This window comes from Vigna unguiculata, chromosome 11 (genome assembly GCF_037176805.1).
Source record: "Vigna unguiculata cultivar grain cowpea cultivar isolate G323 ecotype 2 chromosome 11, ASM3717680v1, whole genome shotgun sequence".
In the NCBI taxonomy this organism is placed as follows: domain Eukaryota; kingdom Viridiplantae; phylum Streptophyta; class Magnoliopsida; order Fabales; family Fabaceae; genus Vigna; species Vigna unguiculata.
The window spans coordinates 3,249,169-3,270,909 of NC_140802.1; the positions used below are offsets into that span (position 1 = coordinate 3,249,169).

Consider the following 21,741-nt stretch of genomic DNA (forward strand, 5'->3'; position numbering starts at 1 on the left):
AGGAGGATTCATTCCAGAAGGTCGTCATGACATACTTGCTGCTGCAATTGGACGACCTAAGCACCCTGGACGTGTGCGTGGTGTTGAATCAGGAGTCGGCATACGCCAATTTTTTGGTTCCTCCTCTCGTCAGTCTTCATGCAGTCATGGTGCTGATTATGAACAAAGACTAAAGGAAATGATCACGACGCAGGTGAGAGAAGAACTAATGCACCAATTTGAGCATTATGGAATTGGTTCGCCAGTGGATCATCCGCCAGAACTAAACCCATTTGTGCCTCCCACGGGTAAATTTGTTTTCTATAAGTTATCAATTGAATAAATGATATTTAATAAAGTAATTGAATAACATTAATAAATCGTTGACTCTAACAGGTAGAAGCAGAAAGGGGAGTTGTTCAGCTCCACCCGGGGATGACATGGATGGCATTCATCCATGTCAGCTATATATTTGGGATGGTATAGAGAAGACACTAGTGGCTCATGGAAAAGTATTTGAGACGGCCACAGTTCTTCATGGCATGGAGTAATAAGAGGATGAGGTTAAGGTCACAGTAGAGGAGGTTCTCATGCCGTATGCTTTAGTTCCTGTGCCAACAGATTAGGTGTATACTGTGGCACATGCATTCCAGTGTTTCCTCGCCTGGCCTAGAGATTTGGTTGATTCTGACCCCCCGGTACAGACTCTTAAACCCACAAATATACTACATTTTTAAGTTTACATGTTTATTATATTCAAACTTAAATTATATTCCATTTTAACTGAAATTGCATCAATATAGGAAAAACCTCAATCAAAGAAGATTCTTCTCTCTTTGGACGATCCTCTTGGTGCATTGCTCCAACTTGCAGAAATCATAACTGATAAGCCGATGCAGGTTCCTTGGGATGCTAACATTTTTGGGAGAGATCTTGACATCCCACTTTACTTGCATTCCCAAGATGTCTTGGAGCTTGCACGGGGACAAGAGGAACTCAATATTACCATTATTCAGTTATGGATGATGTAAGTCTTTTAGTCATTATATATAGTTATTGGATATATTTATCTATTTATTTATATCAAATCAATTTTTGGTTTAGGTATCTTTCTGGTGTCACTGAAACTATGGGGCTGAATGATCTATATGGGTTTATAGACCCCCAACTCACCCATGAAGGCAACAAGTTTGATGACATCCAAGCATATGTGACCAAATGCTTTCAATGTGGAAAAGAAATTTATTTTGTCCCTTATGTTATTGGGTAAGTCATTTTTGTTAACTTATGAATATAATTAGTCATTTTAATGCATAACAATGAATTTATTTTCTTATCAGGCGTTATTGACAGTTACTTGTGGTTTCCTTAAGGGAGAACCTTGCTGTGTGGTTTTGCTCTTTGCATCGCCCTCCCCCCAACCATCTTAGACAAGTGATAGATTGGTAAGAACCTCAATATCAATCTTATGAATATGACATGTTATATAAAAATATCCTAACTTATTCCCTATATCATAGTTCAATTGTTGTACATAACATGTTGTTAGGGAGATCAACGGCTAAGGCAAAAGGTCTTGTATGGTGTTCTGTCCAGGTTTGATATTTCTATCTATATCTTCATAATTGTTTGCTTGATTTTCTTCCTTAATTAATTGTAACGTTGTTAATATAATGTAGTGTAATAGACAAACCGGCTCATATGAGTGCAGTTACTATATAATGCAATGAATGACAACCACTGTGCATGCTCGTATTACAACAAATTGGGAAACGGTAATATATATTTGAATTAAAATGAATACTTTGCAATATTTCCTTTTTATATACTGACTTAACTTAATCTATTATTTTGTAGACATTCAAGAGTCCTGCAGCAATTCCCGCAAAGTCCATCAAGTTTGGTAGGATAGCATGTGCCAAATATATAATTGAAATGTATAATACTATTGATTAGGACATGCATCTTGATTGTAAATGATTTGTAATTGTCTTTTAAATGAATTTGAATTGTGGATGTGTTATAAAATATTATGTTCTGGTCTATTCTGGTCTGTGATGGGTGCTGAACAAAATTTGCAGATTTAAATGTGGGAATAACAACAAACAGAAACTGCATTAAAAAAAACAACATATTAGGCCTCAGTTCATACCAGAACCGAAGCAAAAAGCGTACTTTTGGTCTTGGGTGCAACCAAAATTGAGGCCAAAAGGGGATCGAATTTTAAAAACGAAAAAAAGAAGCACATATGGCCTTGGGTGTAGCAAAAACCGAAGCCAAAAGGGGACCGAATTGATAAAAAAAATAAAAGAAGCACATATGGCCTCGGGTGGAACGAAAACCGAGGCCAAAAGGTCGGGCTCTATGGCCTCGGGTTCCATTGAACCGAGGCAGAAGGGGGCTCTATGGCTTCGGTTCTTAATCGAGGCTAAAAGCTATGCTCTTTTGGCATCGCCCCAATATGCTTCAGTTCTCGAACCAGTGCAGATTATTAAAAGCAACCGCTGCTAAAGCCCCTTCCTGCACTGGTGTATCAAATTAATTTTTTATGTCTTACGTGTTCCTGAGATTACCCAGAATTTGTTAAGTGTTGCTCAATTGTTAGAGAAAGGTTATAAGGTCTCCTTTGAAAATAAAGTATGTGTGATCAAAAATACTAACAACATAAAAGTATTCAAAGTCCACATGAAAGACAAAAGATTTGCGCTGAATTTTATGAAGGAGGAATTTGCTACAAATAAAGTGAGTATAAAAGAAAGATCAAAATTAGAAGATAAATATCTCTGGAAGAAAGTAGATGTCCAAGTGAAGAAAGTAGATGGAGGTTCACATTCTACTATTCACAAAAGGTCCAATGCCACTCCAATGAAATCCACACCGAACAAAGAAAAAGAAGATGATGCTGATATAAGAAGAAATATGAAGGATGATGCCAAATTGAGGAAAGATGTGATGTCATGGAAGAAAGAGAAAAACAAATATTGCAAGCACAAAAAGAGGAGAAAATCAAGCATCAAAAGATGGAGAATCAAATATGAAGATATAAAATTTAAATAAACAAATATTAAGCAAGGAGGAATGTTGAGAATATTACTTAATATTTTTTTTTATTTAAATTAGTTTTTAGAAAATATTTCAGTTTTAGAGATATGTTTTAGTTTTAGAAATTAGTTATTATTTTGGATTAGGAATGAAATATTCTAAATATTTTAAACTTGATATTTGTTATATTTTGCTCTATACATAGAGTATATCAATAAAATACAAAAACATGTTTCTTCGTATAACATATCACATATATACATAAGGGATTAGCTAAAGATCTGGCATTAAAATAGCAGTTTAAAGACTGAAGGACTCTATATATACATAAGGGATTAAGGAAAAAAGGGTGAACTCAAGAGTGAAGGAGAGAGAGAATTATTGTTCTGATTTGGCCATCATTCCTAAACCAGAACACTTTCATATTTTCAAAAGCTCTAAAAATTTCAACAACAAAAAATAAACACCAAATATATGAAATAAAGACAAATAAAAAAAGTTAATAAGCTTAAATACCAAGTATTTATCGAACTTATCACTCGGTCATTTCATTTGGGCTTGTATTGACTCATCTTATGCTTGTTGAGAGGACTACCCAATTCCTCTCTTCACTAATATTTAAATTACTTTTTTACTACACTTACTCGTCACTGATATTTAAATTATTTTTTTATTAATGTAATTTAGCGTCAACCATATTGTAGTTAAACTTTATACTCTTCCTCATTTTAAAAAATTGTCCACGTGTCGTATTCACCGAAGGTGTTGAACAAATGAGAGAAGAAGAATGTTGACCATTTAACGTTCACGTTTCTCGTCTTCAACCTCAGTTGGTTTCAAAGATAAATTCGTAGGTTGACGTGATTTTTTGAGAGCACGGAATTGGGAGCATAATAACCATAGTTACAGAGCAACCAAACGAAAAGTGGGATAATAGTGAAAAAGTTTGGGAGTTAATCACTCAAGTATAATCTACTGCTGACTGATTTTCTTTTTTCTTTCACAGTCATTTATTTTTTATAATAGACGATATTAAATTTTAATAATTTTCTCTTATAATTTAAAATATTTGAAGTGTTAATTTTAAAATATAAAATTTAAAAAAATAGAAAATAAAATACCATTTAAAAAATAATACATTAAATTATAAGAAAAATTTGTAAAAATTTAATCATTAAAAAATCATTTTTCATATTTTATTCGGAAGCATGGGAAAAAGGCATCATTGGAGAGATTCATGCGCACAAACATCGCCGGTTGACTGACATATTTACAAATAATTTAAAACATAATTAAATAAAAACTGTCTATAAAGAAATCTATTTATTTCATGTTAACCTTTAATTACAAATTCTGTGTAATTTGAGGCTGTCCCATTGCATCATCTATCAATCATTTTCTGTTCTCAAAACAATTATGAAAGAAAAAAGGAAAATGTTACAGTTACTACCCAATTTGACTACTCAAATGACTACCTTACGTGGAATTAAATTTTTCATTTTTTTTAATTGAAACAAATGGAGTGGCACGTGAGTGAAGAAATCTGAACTTAAGTGCCCCTTTCACTTGTTGCCGTGAACTAACGGCCATTTTGTGAAATTGAGAAAAGAGGGAAAAAGTTTCACTTCGCAGACATTTGCAGAAACTTCACGGGTTCCATACCAACACTTTTGTTCTCCACCTCCATCCCACCTCTGAACTGCCACACCCCTTCGAAGTCCACAGCGCAGGCACAAAGTCCACCGTCCATTTCGAAAATCCACCACGACGACGAAGTCCGCCGTCCCTGCGAAGACCACCGTGCCTGCGAAGTGCCCCGTCCCTGCGAGATCCCCCGTCCGTGCGCAGTCCACCGTTTTGGTGGTCTCCTTCGAAAATCCACCGCCCCGAAACACGGAAAGGTAACTTCTTTGTGTTGTTGTGTGTATTGTAAGTGTTTAGGGTTTTCCAGTGAAAGGGGGTTTTTAACATCACAGTGTTCTCCATTTGCAGGGTATTCTTCCATTTGGTTCAAGGTATGATTTTTTTGTTTTCCCCAAATCATTGACGTCGTGGTTGTATCGTTTTGGTGTGGCCTTGAAAAATGTATGTCTAATAATGGTGGATTTGATAAAAAATGTCTCTCTAATATCACTGTTTACTTACTTTTTTAAGATTTTCATGATAATCATTGTGTTGAATGTAGGTTTTGATCGATAGTGTGTTATTTAATTGTAATATTGATGGGATGATTTCTTATGAATTTGTGGTGACTGCATTTGTGTTGAGAAGTATTTTACTGTTGGACTTAGCATCCTTATCCTAATACCTTAATAATTCATGCAGTTCACCAATCTGTAATAGAATAAATAGTAGGAGTTGTGACTACCAAGTAATTTACTCATTTTCTGTTGTTGTAAGCCTTACACCATTGTCAGTGATAGGAAATCATACCAATTCATGAATCATCATAGAATTGAAATCCATATGTATGCTATCAGTTGGTATATGTAGTTTTGAATGAAAAAGAAAATACTGATTTTAATTCTCCCAAATAGAACTAGTTTAAAACTATTATTTATTCATTCAACACATAGTTAAAACTAAATATCACTCTAAGGAACATTGTCAAGGCAAATAAAATAACAACACATAATTTAGTTTTTTTCTTCACTTGTACATATGGTTGAATTTGATACACTTTTCTCATTTTTCTGTTTAATAGGTTTTCAAATATGACATTAGCCCTCCAACTGAAGAAGAAGTAAAGGCTTCTTTGCCTGTAGTGCGACTTAACTATGTTCCGAAAAAAACTGTCGATCAAAATATGGAGACAAATGTGCAATCTGATTTAAACGTAAATCAAAACATAAATATAGATCATAATGTCGGAGCAAATGTCGACACCAACAACCCACCACCTATGTCGGCCAATGTGGACGAAATACTACAGAAGATGGTTCCTCCGTCAACTCAAAGTCCTTCTTATGAACTGGGGGAGACCTCTAAGGATGAATCATCTGCCTTGGATAATATTTCACTTAGTTAGCTCAAAACTATTTGATGTATTTTATTTCCATGCTATTTAAATTTTGATTAAGCATTGAATGTTGTTGTTTGTACTTTGAACTATCAAACAATATTTGGTTAAAGAAATGTAGTAACTTTCTATTATTGTTGTTATTATGCAGACCTCTTTATTCACCTAAGCAACATTCTCTGATAAAATCAAACTGCATAGAGGAAGTTGTAAGGGCAGCAAAATTGTTCCCCACTTACGGTGACAAGAATGACCCTCAAAGCATGTGTGTAAGGGATGTTGAACCTAATAAATATTGGTGCCACATAATTGGTCCACATAATTTACCTCACATAAATTAGGTCTGTAAGAAATATCTGGTGACCACACAATTGATAACTGCTGACCTCCCCTGAACGTTTTGCACAACTTATTCACCCCTGCTATGTTGTAAGGATGTCCACAACTGATACCTGAAGGATGTAAGGGAATACCTCAATCACAATTAGAGTAGGTATATACACTCCTAGTACAAAAAGGTCAGAAATAATTAGCCCACAAGTGCTTCAGCACACACATCCTAACATTGACTGAATTATCTGGTGACCCCTGATGTTTTATGTGGTGACCTTCCCACAACATTTTGTACAAACAAAATGAATTGGGGTCTGTTGTTTGGGCAGCAAAATTTTTCCCCACTTACGGTGACAAGAATGACCCTCAAAGCATGTGTGTAAGGGATGTTGAACCTAATAAATATTGGTGCCACATAATTGGTCCACATAATTCACCACACATAAATTAGGTCTGTAAGAAATATCTGGTGACCACACAATTGATAACTGGTGACCTTCCCTGAACTTTTTGCACAACTTATTCACCCCTGCTATGTTGTAAGGATGTCCACAACTGATACCTCAAGGATGTAAGGGAATACCTCAATCACAATGAGAGTAGGTATATACACTCCTAGTACAAAAAGGTCAGAAATAATTAGCCCACAAGTGCTTCAGCACACACATCCTAACATTGACTGAATTATCTGGTGACCCCTGATGTTTTATGTGGTGACCTTCCCACAACATTTTGTACAAAAAAAATGAATTGGGGTCTGTTCCATGGGCAGAAAAATTGTTCCCCACTTACGATGACAAGAATGCCCCTCAAACCATGTGTGTAAGGGATGTTGAACCTAATAAATATTGGTGCCACATAATTAGTCCACATAATTCACCACACATAAATTAGGTCTGTAAGAAATATCTGGTGACCACACAATTGATAACTGGTGACCTTCCCAGAACTTTTTGCACAACTTATTCACCCCTGCTATGTTGTAAGGATGTCCACAACTGATACCCGAAGGATGTAAGGGAATACCTCAATCACAATTAGAGTAGGTATATACACTCCTAGTACAAAAAGGTCAGAAATAATTAGCCCACAAGTGCTTCAACACACACATCCTAACATTGACTGAATTATTTGGTGACCCCTGATGTTTTATCTGGTGACCTTCCCACAACATTTTGTACAAAAAAATGAATTGGGGTCTGTTGTATGGGCAGCAAAATTGTTCCCCACTTACGGTGACAAGAATGACCCTCAAAGCATGTGTGTAAGGGATGTTGAACCTAATAAATATTGGTGCCACATAATTGGTCCACATAATTCACCACACATAAATTAGGTCTGTAAGAAATATCTGGTGACCACACAATTGATAACTGGTGACCTTCCCTGAACTTTTTGCACAACTTATTCACCCCTGCTATGTTGTAAGGATGTCCACAACTGATACCTGAAGGATGTAAGGGAATACCTCAATCACAATTAGAGTAGGTATATACACTCCTAGTACAAAAAGGTCAGAAATAATTAGCCTACAAGTGCTTCAGCACACACATCTTAACATTGACTGAATTATTTGGTGACCCCTGATGTTTTATGTGGTTACCTTCCCACAACATTTTGTACAAAAAAAATGAATTGGAGTCTGTTGTATGGGCAGCAAAATTGTTCCCCACTTACGGTGACAAGAATGACCCTCAAAGCATGTGTGTAAGGGATGTTGAACCTAATAAATATTGGTGCCACATAATTAGTCCACATAATTCACCACACATAAATTAGGTTTGTAAGAAATATCTGGTGACCACACAATTGATAACTGCTGACCTCTTCTGAAATTTTCGCACAACTTATTCACCCCTGCTATGTTGTAAGGATGTCCACAACTGATACCTGAAGGATGTAAGAGAATAGCTCAATCACAATTAGAGTAGGTATATACACTCCTAGTACAAAAAGGTCAGAAATAATTGTTGACCCCTGATGTATTATCAGGTCACCTGCCCATAACATTTTGCACAAAATTATGAAGTGAGGTCTGCTGTTTGGATTCCATTGCAAAAAATTATAAAATACAATATGTTGTATTCACTTCAATATTATTTTACAAACCAAAATATGTATCCTAAACAAAACAATTGAATATCAGTAACAAGACTTCACTAAGAATTTCAACAAAGTTGTATGAAATACAATTGTTTCACAACTACCATATGTAAATGTCAAATTAACATAATCCAAGCTGAACTCTTAATAACACAAAACAACATTCATCTAAATCAACTATTGACTGCGTTTCCTCCTGCTATACGTTGCAAACGGAGTTCTTATTGCAATACTCTTGAAACGCTTCCTTGGATCATCCCTGCGTCTTACATACATATTGCTTTGTTGTATTTCCTTGCCATCATGATGTACACCATCTTCTTCTTCTTTGCCAAGTTGATCCGTCGATGTCTCAACAAAATTACCTTCATCAATATCCCCAGATTTATGTTCAGCAATCTCACTGAATTTTTCTTCACCTATGTCAGCAACACTAGATTCATCCCATTGATAATATTTATCTTCAACCTCATCATGGCCTTGCTTCTTCCTTTCACTCATATTTGCTTTCAACTCATAAACTTCTTTTTGAATTTCACCCAACATTTGTTCTTGACGTTCAACAACTTCCATTAACTCATCTTTTCTGCCACCCTTACTTCCACGTCCAAATTCCTCAAAACCTTCTTTCACAAAGGTATTGCTGAGCTCTTCTGCAGAGGCAGCAACATCTGAAACAACCTGCAAGAAATTCAAAAAAACTCTCAACAAGTACTAATCACATAATTAAGAAAAGCTTAAGATCAATCATGTCAAACAGCTTACCATGTTTCTATGCACACTCCTTTTAATTACATAGTCCCCTACTTTCACTTCCATCCAATGCAAGATTCTAGGGAACTTGGTAGTTGGACGCCGTTCCTTTGAGTTGGACATCAGAAAATGGTCGAACGACCATAACTAGAACATTTGAAAGGAAAATTAGTCACATCTCTTCACCACTTACTTTTATCTCATGAAATGGAAAATCAACCAAATTAAAGATACGGTACCTGTAACAAGTAAACACATCCTATAACATGGAAGTTTTTTGAACCTGGTTTGTCTCTCATCAACATTTTAGCTTCACAAATGCTTCCAACCAAATACTCATACACCACACCACCCCAATTATATTTCCCAATACTACAAACGTCATCAACAATGTTGAACAAAATAGAAAATACTCTGCCACTACGATTGGCTAACAAAAACTCAGAAATTCCTAACAAAAGATAAAGCTTACAAAAATCATTAACTTCTAGATGTTTACTATGTTCTAATAGGTAGTCATATACCATTTCAACATCAACAACTTTTTAGGTCCAAATAACTTCTTGCAATGACTATCTAAGCCTTCTCGGGTTAAATCAATGTTCTGCCCAACTACCCTCAAACCAAGACCAACACATACGTCTAATAAGCTAAAAGCAACAACTTTTGTATCCATGTCAAACCCCCCCAGCCTTTCAACCCACCGACTAATTAACAGACTCAACAGATTCCTAGATATCTTCACAGACTCTTTCAACTCAACCAACCATGCAAATGGTGTTGCCTTAATAAATGACTTTTGATCGTTTGTTAACTTCTTATTCAAACTACCAATAAATTTGGTTCGGCATGAATGCCTAAAACAAATCTGGATCAACACAAAAAAAAAAAAACTAGTTATAGCAATTTTAATCAAACACACATTCAAAACAAAATGAATTAAAAAAATATCATACCTTCCGGTCAACACTAAAATCGCTTCCTTCACTAACTTGACTCATAATTTTGACCTTCTCAACACAAATGCAGTCACCACAAATTCATAAGAAATCATCCCATCAATATTACAATTAAATAACACACTACCAATCAAAACCTACATTCAACACAATGATTATCATGAAAATCTTAAAAAAGTAAGTAAACAGTGATATTAGAGAGACATTTTTTATCAAATCCACCATTATTAGACATACATTTTTCGAGGCCACACCAAAACGATACAACCACGACGTCAATGATTTGGGGAAAACAAAAAAGTCATACCTTGAACCAAATGGAAGAATACCCTGCAAATGGAGAACACTGTGATGTTAAAAACCCCCTTTCACTAGAAAACCCTAAACACTTACAATACACACAACAACACAAAGAAGTTACCTTTCCGTGTTTCGGGGCGGTGGATTTTCGAAGGAGACCACCAAAACGGTGGACTGCGCACGGACGGGGGACCTCGTAGGGACGGGGCACTTCGCCGGCACGGTGGTCTTCGCAAGGACGGTGGACTTCGTCGTCGTGGTGGATTTTCGAAATGGACGGTGGACTTTGTGCCTGCGCTGTGGACTTCGAAGGGGTGTGGCAGTTCAGAGGTGGGATGGAGGTGGAGAACAAAAGTGTTGGTATGGAACCCGTGAAGTTTCTGCAAATGTCTGCGAAGTGAAACTTTTTCCCTCTTTTTTCAATTTCACAAAATGGCCATTAGTTCACGACAACAAGTGAAAGGGGCACTTAAGTTCAGATTTCTTCACTCACGTGCCACTCCATTTGTTTCAATTAAAAAAAAATGAAAAATTTAATTCCACGTAAGGTAGTCATTTGAGTAGTCAAATTGGGTAGTAAGTGTAACATTTTCCAAGAAAAAAATAGTTTATCTAACTCTTTCGTATAAGTTCACATCTATTTTACTGTTGCTATTTTTTCATCTGGTTTTTAATTTGTACCACAAAATTATATATTAGTTATTAAATCTCAACGATAGGAAATTATTCTGATTTTGGCTTCCATCAAAATAATAACAATATTTTTATCAGTGAGGATTAACTTCACGGTCTTTTCTTTTAAGATAAAAAAATTGTAAATTGCATCAAATAGATACAATTTATGCATAATTCATCTTATAAAGGGTTAAACATCTTTTTTAAATTAATTTTCAATGAAAATTATAATTAATTCAATTTTAAAATTTTGGTCTAATTTAATCCTTTAATTTTAAAATTATGTTAATTTAATTTTTAACACGTTTCACGATAACATTTAAGTTGTTACATCCTGTGACATATTCATTTCAAAGATAGTTGAAAAACGTATTTAAGTGTTAAATAAGTTTAAAAAAATTTAGTTAAAAAAACTAAATTCACACATTATTAAATTTGAAAGTCTAAATTGATCCAAATTTTTTAATAAAAACTAATTTAAATATTTACTTAAAATTAAGAAACTAAAAACGTATTTAACTTTTTTTAAACCTACTTATTAAACTTACGGTGTTAATATAAAGGATAATGATATTTTAACTATTAAATTTATACAATTTTCTCTTACAATATAATATATCATCTTTTAAATGGTTTTGGAAGATTGAGAATGAGAAAAATGAAAAACTACTTAGAAGATGACACCTAAGGGTGTAAGAAAAAGTTGTCAAAGTTTAGTAGTCAAAATATCATTTTCCTAATATAAACATTATATAGTATTCCTTTTTCTTTGGCACACGACCTATAGCAAATGCTTTGCACTTCCAAATAATACAATAGGAATCTGGAATTATCTTAGAATTTCCCAAAATTTGGGTAATAATATTATTGAAGTCAAACGTTAATGATACAGAAAAGAAACTTAAATTTAACACAGGCTAAATCCAAATAATAAAAAGGTACCCACAATCAGAACACGAAGCAGAAGTAACAGTCATAGGTAACAAATTAAACACATTTTAAGAAGACGTTTTAAAGGAAAGACCAGATCCCCCTAATTTTTATTCCATTGTTTTGGATAATTTTTCTATCATAGCTGGGGAAAAGTAGTTTACCCAATCTCCTATTTCACCCTTCCGAAACAAGTATTTTTTCTCAAAGTTCCCGCAAAATGTTCCAGCTTTATTGACTTCTAGGTTCTTCATTTTCTCCAAACTGCATAAATTGATTATGCTTTCAATCACTCCGTTACTTTCCTCTTCTTCAGTGAAGGGACAATCCAGGAATTCTGCAACTCTTTTCACGTAAAAATTTGCATTTTCTTTGAGTTCTTCATACTTCAAGAACAGAACCTTGTTAGGGTTTGCTATGCTCTCTTTCCAGTAACCTAACATATGCTCCCAAGTCGGACCAAAGCCGAGTATTCCTTTGCAGTACTTTTCTAGAGTTTCCTCGATTGTTAGTTCATGCATAGAGTGTGGGTTAATTTTATTGGCGAAGATCCAAATTGAAACAATAGTGTCAAATGGATTTCTGCAGATATAAACTATCTTACAGTTGGATTCCTTAATTGATTTGGAGAGGGAAGGGAATGGAATGTGAGTACCAAAAACTCTTGGTTCAGTCATATTGGAGAGGTGAGAAAGCTTGTCTTGGATGTTATCAACATGAAAGATGAATTCAAGGGAAGGAACAAGTTCATGAGAATTGGAAGCGAGTAATGGATGATTATGAGAAGAAGAGAAACGTTGTCTGTTGAGAATAGCAAAAGTTAGGGCTTTCAACCATGTAGTACCTGATTTGGGAAAGCTTGAAACAATAACATCACTGTCTTTTGCCTGAAAGTGCTTTTGAAAATTGATTACACCTTGAAAAATAATTGATGGACACCAAAAGTCTTGAAAGAGATAGAGATGTTGTGCTACCCAACCCTTCTGTTTGGGAAGGGACAGAAGGCACTACAAAAAAATAGATATTACCGACGGTCGAGATCCGTCGATAACAACATATATCCGTCGGTAAACAACTTTTTTCGACGGATATCCGACGAGCCAAAATCCGTTGGTAAAAGGGTCGTAGCTAACATTTATCGACGGATACTGTCCGTCGGTAATTACCGACCGCAGAATCCGTCGGTAATTACCGTCCGCAGGATCCGTCGGTAATTACCGACCGCAGCATCTGTCGGTAATTACTGTCCGCAGGATCCGTCGGAAATTACCGTCCACAGGATCCGTCGGTAATTTGAAAATAGTTTTCCAGTGCAGTTTGTATTCGCACTATCCACAAAATTTATCAAACCTGCAACCTCACAAATACAGTCAGACCTGCCCATCTTATAGTTATCTATAGCCAATCCATACAGGTATCTTATACATACATCACACGCATAAATATTTTTAGAGTCTGCATATAAAAGTGAAATAAAGATAAACATCTTTCAATCACAATCTCATAGGTTATGTTTAACTAATCTAAAAGCAGACATAAATAACAAACTCAGTATAGAAAAATGTCCTAATAATCTACATAATCATCTGAATTATTTTCTTCTGTAGGGTCTTCTTGTTGCTCAATCTGTGGCTGGACTGGAGTGGGTTGGACTGGAGTGGGTTGTACTGGTGTGGGTTGGACTGGTGTGGGTTGGACTGGAGTGGGTTGTTGTTGGGGCGGTGTTGGGTTGGACTGCTGTTGTTGAAGACGGGTCTGGGCATCAGGAGGTAGAAAGGCCATGACTAGATTTTGGAAGTTTTGAAACTGCCTTGTCAAATTTTCATAAGCTTGACCACGTTCTTCTAGTCGTTGCGTGAGTCGGTTCACGGCCTCCTCAGCATTGCTGGAAGAAGATGCTTGTTGTTTGTGGATACCTCTTCCAGCAGTGTAACCTTTGCCAAGTTCTCCAGTGCCATAAAGTCTTCCTTTATTTTTTCCGCCGACAACATCAACCCAGCACATGACCCTTGCTCAGATCTGACCTGTGAGAGTCTAGTTGAAAATTCTTCCTGTTAAAGAAAACAATGACAAATTAGTTAAACAAGGTACAACATTTAAGTTTAAAGGAAATAATAAATAGTAAAAGGATTTCCTTACATGTGTTCTTCGAGACCTTTCATCAACAAACTGGCCAGATCCCTTGCGAAGATGAGTTTGGTAAAATACCTCATCAATATATGCCTCTCGCCCCAACTCTTTTTCCTTTAACAAAATAAATGGTTATATGTATAAATCGATTTTAAAAGAAGTAAATTATATCATAATATGAAAATAATATTTATATTGTCGAGCCGTCCAAATAAAGTCCTCAACTCCTATGATAAAATCTTCCTTTAAACCTCTTCTTCCAGGATAACAACGGTCATACATCCAACCACGGTGGATGGGAACTTCGGCCATGTCCTGAGACAAGCCAAAGGAGAAAAATGTTATGTTACACTATACTAGTGCAACAAAGTAAAATTATCAAACATGAGACTTAAGTAATAAACCTGTTACTACTTAAGCCCATGCATGTGGAAGGCAAAGATAGAGGGTGCACGAATAATTTCTTCATTCTAGCACACCTCTAGTTAACTTGATTTCAATTTTTGCACCAATTTTATAGTATTATTTTAGTCCAATAGCAATTCGCATATACAATTGGATGAGAAATTCGGCCATGTCCTAGGACAAACCAAAGGACGAAAATGTTATGTTACATTGGATAAGTGCAACAAAGGACAATTATCAAACATTAGACTTAAGTAATAAACCTATTACTACTTAAGCCCATGCATGTAGAAGGCATATGAAAGGTAGTATACTTGATTTCAAGGTAGCAATTGAATAAAGCAATTAGTATTTGCTATAATCATACTTCAATCATATATATTCAAACAACAACAAAAAATTTACAATGAAAGCTACATACCAAAAGCACCAGACAAGGGTTGAGGAACTACAAAAGAAGATAGTCAATGTACCTGCAAAAGAAGAAGCCATTTAGAAAGTTGACTAAACTTTGACTTTTTTATTTGAACCTTAAACGCAAGTGTAAACTAATGGAGAATGTTTAGGATGCTTCAATACACGTATTATAATTAACAAAAGAAAGGTGGAGAAAAGATCACAACTCAGAATTAACAAGGTAATTCAAGTTTGCCTAGTCAAAACTCAAAAAATGAACTAGAAAATGACCAAAATGAGCTAAGGCTACCAAATTAGCAAAGGAATTGTTAAGCAATGATGCAAACACAATCTAATTTGTATAAGAATGATGAAAACTTAGGCCAAAGTGAGGAATAAGATGGCACACGAAAATTCATATGTGGAGGCTAACTTTATGCATAAGTAGTCTACCACTCAAAACTTAGTTAATGTTTTTCTCATTGAATTAGAGTGACTAACTTTGTGGCTTGGTTTGATGCAGAAACAGTGATCCCATGGTAGAAAATGCAGCTGAAACAGTGGCCTAAATAAACACTAAATTGGATTAAAAGTTGCTAAGTTGACCAAGAGTTGACTTTTTGCATTTTTGCTCTAATATGCTAACTATGAAAACTGGTAAAAACAGAACCAAGAACCTACTCAACAAGCTTAAAATGACAAAAGGAACCTAAGAAATAACTCAAAACTAAAATCCTACCTAAAACTCAAAGTTTCACTACCTAAAACCTCCTAAAAGACACTAAAACTAGGCTAAAAACTATGGTTATGCTAAATCATGGGTAGAAGTGGATAGAAACTACCTAGACAAGTTTAAAATGACTTAGGAAAACTTAATCCTAACACACAAGCTGCCTCCGAACAGATTTACACAAAATCACTACCTAAAACCAAGACTAGTCTACTAAATTAAGTATTTTCTATGTGCATGTACTACCCTAACCTATGAAACTTTAATCTAACTATCCACACAAGTTTCTAATGCCAAAACATGACTACAAAGGAACTCACACGACAAAAATCAACAACAACTCGAAATCTTGGTCCTTAAAACCTAAAAGTACCACTAAACTAGGCTAAAAGTGCAAAAATTTAGAAATTAAGTACACTAGTGCATATAACTATTATAAAACTAATTGGACAAGTTCTAATTAACACAAGAGAGGTGGAGAAAACATCACAACTCAGAATTAACAAGGTAATTCAAGTTTGCCTAGTCAAAACTCAAAAAATGAACTAGAAAATGACCAAAATGAGCTAAGGCTACCAAATTAGCAAAGGAATTGTTAAGCAATGATGCAAACACAATCTAATTTGTATAAGAATGATGAAAACTTAGGCCAAAGTGAGGAATAAGATGGCACACGAAAATTCATATGTGGAGGCTAACTTTATGCATAAGTAGTCTACCACTCAAAACTTAGTTAATGTTTTTCTCATTGAATTAGAGTGACTAACTTTGTGGCTTGGTTTGATGCAGAAACAGTGATCCCAAGGCAGAAAATGCAGCTGAAACAGTGGCCTAAATAAACACTAAATTGGATTAAAAGTTGCTAAGTTGACCAAGAGTTGACTTTTTGCATTTTTGCTCTAATATGATAACTATGAAAACTGGTAAAAACAGCACCAAGAACCTACTCAACAAGCTTAAAATGACAAAAGGAACCTAAGAAAGAACTCAAAACTCAAATCCTACCTAAAACTCAAAGTTTCACTACCTAAAACCTCCTAAAAGACACTAAAACTAGGCTAAAAACTATGGTTATGCTAAATCACGGGTAGAAGATGTTAGCTAGCTAAATCAGATCTTTAATTCCAATCACAAACATATCAAAATTCACTACTTTTCACGTTCAAGTTTTCCATTCACCAAAATAATGCAGTCCAAAATACATGCATCTATATACATTGGTTAGTTAAAATGAAGTTTATCTAAACAATTATCAAAGATTGGTGATGATAATTATCATAAAATTAAGCTTCAAACCAGCAGCACATGCTCTATCATTCAATTCCATTCAATTCGGATGCACTGCAATAGGAAGAAAAATGAAAGGAAAATGGGTGTTACCTCCAAGACAGCCCAGCAGCACCAAAACCAATGGTTCCCCCCACGGTCAGAGCACCTCGACGGCCGGAATCCTCAACGGCCGGAGCAGCACCAAACAGAGCACCCTCACTCACGCGGAAGCCCAATTCGAATTTCTCTCGCCACAAAAATGGAAGCAACTATCAGAAAAAAAATAATGGGTAAGGATGAATTAAAAGCTTGGATTATTGCTCGAGCAACAAAACCCTTACCCTGCTTCTCCCGACGTCAGAGCGGATCCCCAAACTCGAACTCAAGCCACCGAAAGCGTTACTGGAAGGAGGCACTCACGGCGACGATTGGGAGTGGGATTGCGATGGCAGTGGCAGCAGCAATGGGCGGCAACAGCAGCGGCGACTTCAATAATGCGTTTGGAGAAGAAGAATCGAGTTTTGCAGTGGGTGACGGCAGCGACACCGGAAGAAGGTCGTTACGGCCAAGATTGGAAGTGGCACGGCGGCGGTTCAGAGTGGCGGTAATGGCGCAACGCGAGTGGCGCATTCTTAGTGCGTTTTGGAGGAGACGACCTTCACGAAATGGGGGGAAAGGGTTTCTGATTTTTTTTAAGTTTAATCCGCGAACTTACCGACGGACTAATCCGTCGGTAATCCGTCGGTAATTGCATGAAAAAAATTTACCGACGGATAAATCCGTCGCCAGCTGTCTCTTGTGTTATTACCGACGGACAAATCTGTCGGTATTGTTCCCGCTTAAATTCCGTCGCTAAATCCGTCGGAAAATTATCATTACAGACGGATAATAATCCGTCGGTATTTGTCCGTCGGTAATTAACATATTTCTTGTAGTGAGGAGATTCTCTTCTTCGTATGCTTGCAGGTCTTCTGTTGAAGCCATTGGAAGCTATAGCTATGGAATGTGTGTGAATGATAACTTACCAATGAAAGTTTGATGATATTTCGCTCAATATGGGATATATTTATAGCCTGATCAGTGTTTCAAAGTGGTGAAGTGCTTTTTTTTTTTACGCACATCCATGTGCTTTTTATTTGGAAGCATGTGGAAAAAGGCATGATTGGAGCTTTCTTTCCATTCTCTCCCAGATGGGCATTGAAAATATCTTTCTCCCATCGTCACGTCAGGGTGTTATTAGCCAGCTATGTTTGGTTGCTTGTTACATTGGGCCTTAGTTAGCTTTTAGTTTCTTTTTTTTTATATATTTGTACAGAGAGATCTTTAGTTGAATAATACTTGGTGGATTTTAACTGCTGGTTTATGTGTTTATGTTTGTGTAACATGAAGTGAAACGTAGTTTGTCAACGTATGATAAACTTTAACGTTATTAGAAATGAAAATCTAAAAACACATATTTTTTAAAGTAAATGAATTAAATGGAATCAAAGTTTTGAAGTGGACCGTTTGCAACTTTTAAAATAAATAAAACCATGGTATTATTTCATATTAATTACAAAACATAATATTTATTAAAACATAAAAACAATTACACAATATCATATGAGAAAAAAATAATCATATTATTCAATTAATAAAAAAATTAAATATAAACATATTGTAACATCCCATTTAATAGTTTTCACCCTACTAAATAAAATATTAACATCATGATCAAACAAAGCAGATAGTATGGATAAACCGTTATAGAGTGCTGATACAGTCATCCAAAATAATCATATAAGTCCCTATCAACAAAATACAGTCTATACAAGGAGAAGTCAGTTCATACAACTTAAACTCCAAGGAACCTAACTCAAAAAGTCACTACGGAATTTCCAAGCCAAGATCAGCTCTTGTCCAGGAGAGGGGTGTCTTCATCTGAATTCGACTCTGTTCACACCAACAGTAGGTGATCATTGCAAATGAGAACACACGAGGAAAACAAACATAAACAAAAAGGGTAAGCTAACTGAAATAAGAGAAAATCATACAGTTCACAGTATAAATATCATTCATAAAACATAGCTCAATTGTATAATTCTAGACTCGATATCCGGATTGTGTAAGCGACATTGGAGCTCTTGGTGGCTTGCACCTGTGAAGGTTCCCAAACTCTGTAGAGTTTGGGCACAAGGGGTTATCACCCAACCACTCCTAGGGTAAGTCCCCTTCACGTCTAAGACTTGATCAAGTCCAAAGACTAGGACCTCCTGCTACTCCTCACGACATAATCCATTCTGCTCTATCTGAGCGTGAAAGATTATTGGAGTTTCAAGATACCAACCAATACGGATTCCTGACGTCCTTACACACACTAACAAGCTCATATGAATTTCCCTTGAAATTCTATTTCAACCACAACTCCTCATAATTCATATTCATCCAATTTCACCACTCACTACAGTAATAATGACATTTCAAGCACATAAAAGACTAATTGCACAAGATCACATTTGAACATATAATTTCACCCTTTAAAACAGAACCTTAAGCACCTCACTACAGTAGCTCTCGCTCAAGCTAAACAATCTAGCCCAGGTGAGAGGCCATCTTGCTTAGGCGAGTTAGTCTCGCCTGAGCGAGGCGCTAACAGTAGCCAAAATAAAAACCTGGGCGAACTCTCGCTCAGGCTAAGTTGGTTCGCTTAGACGAGAGTGTCTCTCGCTTAAGCGACCACAGCTCGCCTAGGCCTCAGCTCACCTAGGCGAGGCTTTATGCAGGAACAGGGGTGGGTTTTCTAGTGTTTTCGCTCAAGCGAGAGTCACTCGCCTAGGCGAAAATACCATATTACGAACCTGTTCCCATATGCAGGAGCCCAGAATCCATGGAAAAAATCAATCAAGCAACCACACATGCATTTCAAACATCAATTTAGCACACAATGCTTCAATCAAACTCATCTAACATGGTTCCCGAATTGAAATAAGAAGAAAGACAGTTAGCTTCCCTTACCTTTGCAATTATCAAAAGCAAGAACTCTTTCAACTAGGGGCACCTCAATTTCACAACCTAAGGTACTGAATTACAAATGTTAAGTGTAAGAACAAGCCCAAACTCAACCCATAAATATGGAAGTACCCAAAATTCGAAAATTGGAAGGCAAGGGAGAAATTGAGATTGACTTACGCGTAGAGGGGAGGCTCAGCTTGAGGAAGTGGTCCTGAACTAGCCTCAGATCTGAATTCTGTAACAGAAAAGAATGATTCAGACTTTTGGATGTAAATTCAGAATGTTTTCTGGCAGAGAGAAGACAGAGAAAAATAGAGAGGGAGAAGGGTGCATGGTGAGAGTGAAGTGTTGTTTATGTGAAGTTGGTAGCAGAGAGAGGATTTATGGTTAAGAAAAAAATCAAAGAGGGGTTCTCACACATATAAATAAAAATTTATTAAAGACTTAATTGAAAATATTTAAAATTATAAATAATTTAAAACATTATTTAATAAAAACTGTATGAAAAGAAATTTATTTATTTCATGTTAACCTTGTAATTATCAAAATTCCGTGTAATTTGAGGCGGTCCCATTGGATCATCTATCAATCATTTTCTGTTCTTAAAACAATTATGAAAAAAAAATAGTTTATCTAACTCTTTCCTAAGTTCACATCCTATTTTACTGTTGCTATTTTTTTTATCTGGTTTTTAATTTGTAGCACAAAAATATATATTAGTTATTAAAAACCAACAATAGGAAATTATTCTGATTTTGGCTTTCATCAAAATAATAACAATATTTTTATCAGTGAGCATTAACTTTACGGTCTTTTTTTTTTTAAGATAAAAAATTGTAAATTGCATCAAATAGTTACAATCTATGCATCATTCATCTTATAAAGGGTTAAATATCTTTTTTAAATTAATTTTCAATGAAAATTACACTTAATTCATTTTTGAGTTCTTCATAAGAACAGAACCTTGTTAGGGTTTGCTATGCTCTCTTTCCAGTAACCTATGCTCCTAAGTCGGACCAAAGCCGACTATTCCCTTGTAGTAGTTTTCTTCCTCCATTGTTAGTTGATGCAGAGGGTGTGGGTTTATTTTATTGGCGAAGATCCAAAATGAAACAAAAGTGTCAAATGGATTTTTGCAGATATAAACTATCTTACAGTTGGATTCCTTAATTGATTTGGGGAGGGAAGGGAATGGAACGTGAGTACCAAACACTCTTGGTTCAGTCATATTAGAGAGGTAAGAAAGCTTGTCTGGGATGATGTGAAAGAATATACTAAACATATAGAAAGAAATATTATGTTTATTATTGTGTATCATTCAGTGATATATGAACCACTTATATACAGTAATCCAGTACTTAATTATGGAGAAAATACAACAATATCTCTTATAATTAAGCTAAGAAAATCTCGTAATATTCCATCTATTATGCTATCATAATATTACGCTAACACCTCCCCTCAAACTCTATAGTTGGTATAGATGTCAACTTGAGTTTGCTTAAGAGATCTTGGAATCGTTTTGGTAAAGATATCAGCAGTTTGATCAGCAGAGGAGACCGGAGTCAATAGGATAGTGCCATTAACAACATGATGACAAACAAGGTGACAATCAATTTCAATGTGCTTTGTGCGCTCATGGAAAACATCATTATGAGAAATGTGTATGGCACTTCTATTGTCACAATAAAGTAAAGTAGCAGAAGAATGTGTGACACTCATATCAC

At 35.6% G+C, this 21,741-nt stretch overlaps 1 pseudogene; it reads right to left on the reverse strand.

The window, feature by feature from the left end:
* Positions 1–12,152: 12,152 nt before the first annotated feature.
* LOC146880852 (cytosolic sulfotransferase 15 pseudogene) lies at positions 12,153–13,875 on the reverse strand (annotated as a pseudogene).
* Positions 13,876–21,741: the final 7,866 nt, after the last annotated feature.